Source organism: Etheostoma spectabile, chromosome 1, assembly GCF_008692095.1.
Source record: "Etheostoma spectabile isolate EspeVRDwgs_2016 chromosome 1, UIUC_Espe_1.0, whole genome shotgun sequence".
NCBI classification, from domain to species: domain Eukaryota; kingdom Metazoa; phylum Chordata; class Actinopteri; order Perciformes; family Percidae; genus Etheostoma; species Etheostoma spectabile.
This window is the reverse complement of record NC_045733.1, coordinates 10,877,255-10,887,152: the sequence shown is the minus strand read 5'-3', so window position 1 is coordinate 10,887,152 and position 9,898 is coordinate 10,877,255. Positions and strand designations below refer to the sequence as shown.

The following is a 9,898-nucleotide window of genomic DNA, read 5'->3' as shown; positions in this document are numbered from 1 at the left end:
GCTGAATAACGTTCATTATCAACATAATGAGAAAACCTTTTAATGTACAAATATGCAAAACATTCACTGACAATATGTATAATCTTTGTAATTTTTCCCCATAATATCACTCATGGAATACAATACTGATTGAGGTATTTTAATGGTTGTCACAGCACTTGGTTTAGGTAAGAGAAATATGTTGATCTTGGTCAAACATGGGAAAGGACAACAGTGTCTCGAAGCAAGACACACAATGTTACTTTATTACATTTAACTGAGAGCATTATGAGCTTTTGTAAACCTAAACCCTGGCAGGGCTCGCAATGTAAAGCATGTTCTAAGGTTTTAAAGTCTTGTGTTTTGTACAGGAAGCATCCTTCTTACAACGTGCATGCTGTACAAAAAACCGTACAAACACTTTCTTCACTGGAGAAAAACTTTGCATATGAAACTGACAGCAATCACATTTCCTCCAAAACCTTTTTTTGCCTAAACAAAAGTGGTATATAGGCATAATATAAAGAAGATGCGTGTTGACGTGACAGATGATTTCACTTGGCTGGTCTGGCTGACATTGAAAGGGAAAAAGTCACAGATTACAGAGGACATCAGGTTCTATGAGGATGGTATTTTTGGCCTCTGGTACATTAGGAGCAAACTTTCCAGGGACACAATACAGAAAGAAGCAGTAGATTGAGAAGGGACTTTGCAGTGTTACGAGGGTTATTTAAGGAAAGGGATTTGAAAGCAATGAGAAACTCTTTCCTGACTTTGTTGGGAAGGGGATGATCTTCTTAGGGCTGGCTGTAGAAATCACCTGAGGACAGGAAAAATGTGTTTTGGTAAATGACGTGAGGCAGAGAAGACGACCACACTATGTGCTCCAAGGTGCATGAAGACAAAGCTGGGTTAGATAATTTGTCAATGATAAATCCTGGCCTATGAGAAGATATGTAACTCTAAGTGCCATAATTACAAGGATAATAAGTGTGCACCTTATTGCAGATTTTAGAATGATGGAGTGGCATCGCATGTGGCGAGATATAAAATCTGTCATTCAGAGAGACATTTCCTATACAGCAGAGGTTTCAATTTCCTCTTGGATTGCCATGCTAAAATCTGGCTTGGGGCAGAACACGGAAAACCCTGCAAAGAAAACCTAGTGTGTCATGTAAAGAGGAAACTGGTGAACACTGCACTGTGATCAGCGACATGAAATTGCCCAAGTTGGAATTTCAATTCCAACAATTAACCAAGTTGCCACAGACCCATTGCCACACAGTGAACCTGGGGCTTTTGAGGCCACTTGGTGATCTGGAAAATGTGTCCAGTTAACATTGTATCTCAGTGGTAGAGTGGTTACTTGCCAAATGGAAGGTTGGTGGTTAAATCCCGGACCCTGCAGTCCCATGTTGAAGTGTCCTTGGGAAAGACACTGAACCCCGAGTTGCCCCCGATGCTGCGCATTGGAGTGTGAACGTGAGTGAGTGTTTATCTGACGAGCAGGTGGGTGGCACCTTGTACAGCAGCCTCGGCCACAGTGTGTGAATGGTGAATGGTTCCTGTTTGATGTAAAAGCGCTTTGAGTAGTTGTTAAGACTAGAAAAGCGCTGTATGAATGCAGTACATTTATGCGGAGCGTTTTGTTCCATTAATAATCAATCAATAGCGACCTAATCAAAGTAAAACAGCCTCAGTCAGAATTAGGGGTGCACCCATCTGATATTAAGATTGGATATTGGCCCCGATATTGACAAAATAGATGGATTGGGGATTGGAAAAATTAACAGATCCACGGGCCAATCCAGTTTTTCTTTTCTTTTTTCCTCCGTCGCAGCACATCCCAGGTCATTTGTCACCAACACATGCTGGAAGAGTTGAGTTAGAGTTGAACATTGAGCGAGCCAAAGAGTCGGCAGTGTAGAGATATTTCCTGCTTGCCATGCCAACTAGTTCGTCGTCTGTTCGCAATGTCTGCAAAGTAAATGTTTCGAGGGGTGGTGGTAGTACTGCAAAGTAAAATACTACCAATTTAAACAAGCACATCCAAGAGCACCATGCAAATTCAATACATTACATGTATTTCTATTTTATTATTATGTCTAATGTTATTGTCTGAAATGTCTTATGTTATTTGGTCTTAGAAAGGAAAGCAATGTTCACTTAGGAAAGTTTGGTGCCTTTCCACATGGTGGAAGAAAGGTATAAGGTGGAAGGTATACAGTTTATTATTAATTCAACAACGTATCGGATCGGTATCGGGTATTGACAGTGACACAAAGGCCAGGCATCGGTATCGGGACTGAAAAAGTTGGATCGGTGCATCCCTAGTCAGAAGAAACTGGCATGTTCTGAATGAAATTTCAGTTTTTGAAAAGGGGGATTTCACCTGTCTGGCATATCGATATGTAAACATTGACACTGTTAACACACAGCATGCTGGCTGCAATGATGTCTGTAGACAGCTAAGGGCTTGGGCTTGCTGAGCAGTGAGCCTTCTAAATTAAAAAACCTAAATTAAAAAATTAAAAATTAAAATTAATTAGTTGTTCATGTATGAACTACAGACCATTTCTGAACTGAACCACTTGACCGATCTACCATGTTACAGTCCAATACTTTGACACATCAATCCACCCTGACCTTCCTCCTTTGTGGGCTTTGCGGCTGTATAATAGCGTCACCTTACTTCCTTTTTTGCTCCCTTCATAATTAATATGGCTGCTAGGGGGCCTTGTAGCTTGGGCGTAAACTTATTTGTGGGGCACCGGCTGATGTTGTCGTTGTTCTTGGGAGTGCCGTCTATCCTGAGGGTTGCACGTTGTGGGAAACTAGCCCAATCAGTGATGTGGCTCAAAGAAAATCTACTGTAAGTAATGTGGCTCATGGGTCACTGGAGAGGGACTGTCTGGGAAGCAGCTATCAGCAGTAGGACACTGGGCCTGAGGCCTGTAACAGTACAGTGCAGTGACTGTAAAGGGCAAGCAGCCAGCCTTCTCCCTTTAGTGCTGAATTACTGGTTTTATTTCAGATATTAGTGTCTGTAACCATAAAGACTTACTATTTCTTTCAGCTCATTTAAATAGGTTAATAAAACAAGCCTACAAATTCATTCATTGTTTAGTCTTTTGCCCATTTCTTTTTAGTTGTTGGTGCCTGCAGGGTTGACTGTCAACAACTAACAGTCTGAGTCCCTTTGGCCCTGCACATTATAAAGTTTCCACTAAATAAACTTCCTCGTATGCCGTGTTTAAATAAAAAAAAAACTGCCAAATTCTATTCTGTTTTAACACTTTAAAGGGGGCCGGCCCTTTCTCTCTTTGATCCCTGGTGTATTGTTATTTTATCCCTTTTTATCGCAGCTATTACACATGATAAGCACGCTGTGTGCTCTCGTATCTTTAATGAACATCCCACTGAATTGTCTCTTCTTTGTCAGTTTGAGTGCAAACGGTGCAGTCTCCCCCACAATGGATCTGTTAATGATTCTAACCAGCTGTGCACGTTATTGCTCCATCCACGAAACAATAGATAATCAGATCATCTGGACTTAGATTAAATGTTTGTGAATTTACCTCTCAAGGTTTTTATTCACTTCTGTTGATCACTTTGTAATCACTGCCGCGACAGGTGTTTCTGCTGCTCCGATCGTTTCGCTGACAAATTATTAACTGTGCAATTTTCAGCGCATCAGGTTACTGTTTCCTCATAATTTACCTCCAAACTAAATTGTTGAGACACTTTCACTTTACTGAGAGACCACCGTTGCCTAGACTCTTTTTTTTTTTAAGATACTGTATTGCATGCTTCCTCATGAATGTTATGAGATATACTGGAGTATATTTTTAGTATATTCTTGCTCTGCCGTCAACAGTGTCTATGTTCTGTGTTTCTATACTGACTGTTACATGCCATTCTTTTCATTCCTTTTCTCTTTGAATCCCTTTTACATTGAGTTATGTCATTGTGTTAAGTGTGTGTGCATCGAAGCAGCCTTCAAGAGGGATTGAATTTTTAAAAAGACACATTTCGGCCAGATATTGAAAATAAATAAATGTGTCTCTCCAATATGAATATGTAAGCTTTACCATCAGTAAGCACTTAATGGAAATAGTGTCTGCAGGGTGTTTACAGCTGCTCAAGTTACAGTTACATTACACTCATAGCCGTTGTTCTCTGTCTCTGTTGAAACAATGGGGGGAAAAAGTCATACTGATCCCTGATTGGTGCAACCAGTGAATGATCTGTGTGGGTGAGGGAGCAACATACATGAGAGCAGTGGTGGAATGTAACAAAGTACAAATACTTTGTTATTGTACTTAAGTACATTTTTCCTGTATCTTTACATTACTTAAGTAGAATTAATTGTGTATACTTTTGACATACTACTTTGTTACACTTTGCAGCTATTATCTATACTTTCTACAACATTCTTTTACGTTTTCAGATCAGTTTCCCCCTCCTGTCAAAACGTCTTCCTGTCCGTCACACATTTGTAGTTCGCAGGGAAGCCTCTAGCAGCGGCCTCCTGCAGCGCGTCCAGCTACCAGTAATATTAAAAATCACGCTATGGGCACGCTAAGACCCGCCCTTTTTAAACTACATTATTGTTATTGATTGTTACTGTTGACTGGTGCTGAGAGAGTGCAATAGGGCATACTGTATTTCATTGCTGTGGTACTTGTACTAAAGTGCATATGACAATAAACATTTTTTGAACAATAGCATTTATTGGCCCGGCGTGTACCGCTCCCGGTACTGCCGATGCTCCCGATGCTCTGCTTGGTCATGTGTGAAGCCTCCGTTCACATAGGGTTAATATACAACGCGTATGTTTATCTTAAAAACACTCCCTGTCCTCCTCAGCTGTGAAGACACATAGCCTACTTGTTGTCCAAGCCTGTGTGTTCTTGCTAGATGAATGTGTGAAGCATTCACTGTCCCGAGACTGGGAAATAACGCAAACTACTTAAAATGGTAAGTCAGAATATAAACTGGGCCACAGACGGTAATTACATTAACCTAAAACAAACGTAAATAAAATGACATACATCCCATACAGTTTTTTTTAATCATTAGAATAAATACATTAAGAGAATAAATCATACTTTTTTAAAAAGTACTTTTACTTTTAATACTTAAGTACATTTAAAATCAAATACTTTTTACTTTTTCTTAAGTAGGGTTGTCATTGTGGTACCTCTAATTTTAAAGTAAATATTTCTCTGGTTATTTGTACTGAGATTCAGTACTTCCTCCACCACTGAATGAGAGCCTGTGTAGACGGTAAAGATGAAGACGGATACGATGTGCTTAATGGATAGTTGTTAACGCTAGCTAAAATGTTATTGTTGTAACTAAACTACTAAAGAGTGTACATTTATCTTCTGGGGTTTGTGGCTCTTGCCGAACAGCTTCAGGTGATCACCTCCCTCTGGACTGGACAAGAGCTTACCCTGATTTGCACGTAACCCTGGAAAACCAAGACACACATATTTTGTCTGGATTTAGCTGAATATGAATCACCTAAAATTAGGGCCTGGTTTAATTTAAAAAGGTCTTCACCTCCAAAAATTGGAGGTTGTAGCACTAAAGGTTGAGCCTTTTGCAAACCCCTTTAAACTGAAACCACTATTCTCTGGGCTATTAATTATCATATGATAAATGCATACTCCAGTAAGTGCTCAGTGGTAGTGCTGCTTGACCTAAGCCCACCCTCTGATGTGATTAATCATGCCATTGTAATTAATAAACTGGGAAATAGGGTTTGGTATTTCCAGGGCTAGGATGGGCTGGTTCTTGTTCTAAACTGAACATGTTTAATCTCCATCGGCGATTATGCGCCTTCATGCTCTGTCCTGGTTGCCAAAAATGTTTTATTTAACCTTTGGCCCAGTATTTGTCAGCAAATTAAGCTTTTCCTTTAACTGCTTTGCCAGCAGTCCTCAGTGCCAGCTTGTAGCTGCAAGTTGCCAGTAGTGTCTAGCTAATGTCAGGAGATAATTGATCTAAATGTGAGATAATCTTGTTCTTTGCGCTAGAGTTATTTCTAGAAACACAAAATTGTCTTTTATAACCATTTAAATCCATGTATCAAAGAATGATTTGATAAACCCTTAGAAGCAGGCTACAAATCTATTTCAGACATGGATTTATCATGTTAGGCACACTGATTACTCTGGTTTTGTTTTGAGCCTTGTGTATTTTAAGCACTATTTTACATCATGTCTACTCAACTCTAATAATGCCCTATTTTTACAGTCTCAATTAACACAATGTGTTACTGAGTTAGACTGTGCAGAAATCCACTATAAAGTTAGGCCTAATCTTATATGGTGGAATATGAATCTTAATTTAGTTACTCTGCAGGGTTGCTGACTCAGTACCTGCAGTTTTAATGTGGCTTACAAAAGAAATGTTTCAAAAATTCTACTTCTATTGTTCTATAACTACTGTGAACATATTAATTTCACTAGTGGGCTTTTACTAATGCTACCACTAACACGCTTACATTAAATAATACTATGTGCTATGTGGATACAACTACAAATATACATCCCTTTTGCTGCTGCTGCTGCTATGGATTGAAAGGTCAACATTTAACCATACATAACAACAGATTATAGTAAATGGCTGGCTGAAAGGAGAACGATCTCTGGCAGATCAGCTGTAGCTAGCTAACTAGCCTTTATTCCATGAGGAAATTCCATCTCTGGGTGACTTTTTATTGTTTCTACCTGAGATATATATATATATATATATATATATATATATATATATTTATCCATCCATCCATCCATCCATCCATCCATCCCCGTCCGCTTATCCGGCATCGGGTCAAAGGGGCAGCAGCTCCAGCAGGCCTGTGGCTTCCTCCCAGCTGGACGTGTCTGGAACACCTCCCTAGGAAGGCCCCCAGGAGGCATCCTTACCAGATGTCCGAACCACCTCAACTGGCTCCTTTCAACGTGAAGGAGCAGCGGCTCTACTCCGAGCTCCTCTCGGATGACTGAGCTTCTCACCCTATCTCCTCCCCCCCCCCCGAGGAAACCTATTTTGGCCGCTTGTACGCTGGATCTCGTTCTTTCGGTCATGACCCAGCCTTCATGACCATAGGTGAGGGTAGGAACAAAAACTGACCGGTAGATTGAGAGCTTTGCCTTCTGGCTCAGCTCTCTTTTCATCACAACGGTGCAATACATTGAATGTAATACTGCACCAGCTGTATAGGATCAGAGTTCAACATTGGGATTCTGTCCTGCTCCATAATGCATGGAAGTCATGGAATGAGGAAATCTGGTCAAAAAATTACAGCCGGCCAAAAACATTGTTAACAGTTAGGAAACAGGTGAACAGGAAAACAGGCATAGCTGGAACACAAAGCATATACACAACATGACAACTGGGAGAGGGGAAAGTGGTTTGTATTCATACACTGAGGGCTTAACGAGGGACAGGTGTGGCTTGATGAGGACGTGAGGGACAGGTGTGGCTTGATGAGGACATGATGAGACAGATGTTCAGGGGTACATTTAATCTCAAAACGACGTGCACTATTTTGCCACGGTAAAACCCCTTGCAGCAGGGCCGGTTCTAGCCTGCTACATTAGGGTGGGCTGGTAGAAACAATGGGTGGGCAACGTAGGGCGGCTGGTAGCACCGAGGTTAGGGAAGTGCTTTAGAAAGGGGATCTGAATTTCTGCTGTGGATGCTAGCATTGCTGTAGATGTTATTAGCATTGTTTTGTTATAAAAATGTCTAATGGTAAGTGCTTGATTTTTTTTTTTTTTTGCCTACAAATTTAATGCATTCAGTAGTTGAGGCACACATCTTGATTCCTTACAGTTATCTATATTGGAATGCTCATTCATACAACATTAGGTCTATGGAACATAGATTCCTTTTTTATGACTTTTTTTGGTCATAAATCCTGCTCCTCTCCATTAACTTTATTTCCTTCCATAAGCACCGGTGGTTAAAAGGATACTAGAAGCACTCCTGACACTTTTTTTCATTTTATTTTACTGTTGATTCATTAGTTGAGTTGTTGATAACTGGCAGCATGAGTTTGTGATTTCTGAATAAGGCTGACGAGTGCACAAACTTGTCTGTTTCTTGCTGCTTGAGTGCAAGCCTTGTCTGTGGCATGACTGTGTGAAATGTTATAGTCACAGGTGTGTTCATGTAGGCAGGCTTTTAAGCCTTACATCTTTATCTCTTTAGCTGAATATCTTGCCTTGCGTTTAACACAAAATTACATTGTAACTACGAGTGTGTGTTTGTGTTGGGCGGGGGAGTGGGAAGGGGGTGTTGCAGTAGGAATTAAACTGTGGCAACCAGCACAAATAATGGGAAACCCTGAATTTCAAAGCACCCTCACTGAAAAGTGGAGCAACCATAGCACCAGCAAAATAAAATCTCTGGCTCCAAGATGTGATAATTAATTAATACACATTGTGAAGGAAATATACAATAAGCAGAACCGATATGATGCTTCAAGGGTGAGAAACAGATTCAGTAGAAAACTAACAATGCATTTTGGAATCTTTAAACTCCATGCCCTTAAAATGCAGAAGCTTAGACATTGGATCGATGGTGTATAACAAGGGATCAAGACATCAGGATGTTGTTACTGGGCCCCGAAGTGCTCCAGTCTCCCTGGTATGTCAAAAGCTAAGTCATTATATTCACTTCACCTGTATCAAGTTCTTCCACCCTGCTTCTCAAGAGCTACACTAGTCCTCTGCTTTCACTATGATGCCCCGAGGCAGTGCTGATGCGGTGAAAAGTGCTGTGAAAATGCTTCGGAGAATCCCCACAACTCTGGATCAATAGATCAATTGAAGCGTAGAAGTCTACACTTTGAGGAGTTAAATTAGCTGAATTTCATTATAACGGACAGCAACAGAGGAGTTTAACATCAGTTGCAAGAATATAAGCTCTGACCTTTCACGTCTATCATTTCACAGGAACAGTCTGTCTCTAGATGATCTCCCTCTGGAGAGTATGTTTGTTAAAGCTCATTTAGGTAAACTTTCACGTATGTGACATTGTCACTGTCTGGATTAAGGTTAAGCCGAAAAAAAGAAGTAAGAATATATTAAAGGGACCCAGACTTGAATTCAATTGTATTTATAGTGTAAAATTATTAGAATTATCTCAAATATACTGGGTTAAGACCAATCTATGATTTACATAGATCCAACAATCCCCCCAAGAGAATGCATTTGGTGCACCAGCGGTAAGGAAAAACGTCCTTTTAACAGGCAGAAGCGGTGAAAAGCGCATGTTTGAAGAACCACCACATCCAATGAAATCTGTGAAGCGAGAAAGCACAAGGACTCTGGGTAAGAAGCTAAGTTAATAAAAGACACAAGTGAATGCATACAGATGGAGAGAGGGAGAAGCTCCGTGTGTCAGCTCAAAGCTGATTTGATACCACAGACCTCTGCTGTCTGTGTATGCCTTGCTGCCCCAGAGTTGCTAAAGTCAGTGCAAAATAGCCAAAAATATTGTTGCAGGTCACGTTTAATTTGGTTAACTTTAAAAGTAATTAATACTTTATTGGTAATAGTCTTCATCTAAATAAAGTGTCTTCATTGATTGTAGTTTAATTTGCATTAAAGCTATAGAAAAATTGATATTCAAAAGTGCACAAAGACTGCAGTGCATCTTTTTTTGCAAAAAAAAAAAGTCAAACTGTATCCAAAATTTAAGTTTAAGTTTGTTTTGACTTACTTGTCAAAATATTCCTACAAGAAAGAACACATCTAACTTGCATTTGTTTATGCGCTCTCCCCCCCCCCCACAGGGGCACAGCATTCTGGGTCCCTTATAAAGGCATTCTCTATGGGCCCCTCCCCACATCCACAACTATTCATTCTAGCATCTATTTGGCGCTCATAACATGAGGGCC

General features: G+C 40.2%; 1 long non-coding RNA gene across 1 annotated transcript; it reads right to left on the bottom strand.

Annotated features, from left to right (window-relative positions):
* Positions 1-2,162: 2,162 nt before the first annotated feature.
* On the bottom strand, positions 2,163-9,535 carry LOC116690219 (uncharacterized). The gene is made up of 3 exons (XR_004332191.1): positions 9,525-9,535; positions 4,859-4,865; positions 2,163-2,323 (listed from the first exon to the last, which is right to left on the bottom strand). It is a non-coding gene; the product is annotated as an uncharacterized LOC116690219 (long non-coding RNA).
* Positions 9,536-9,898: the final 363 nt, after the last annotated feature.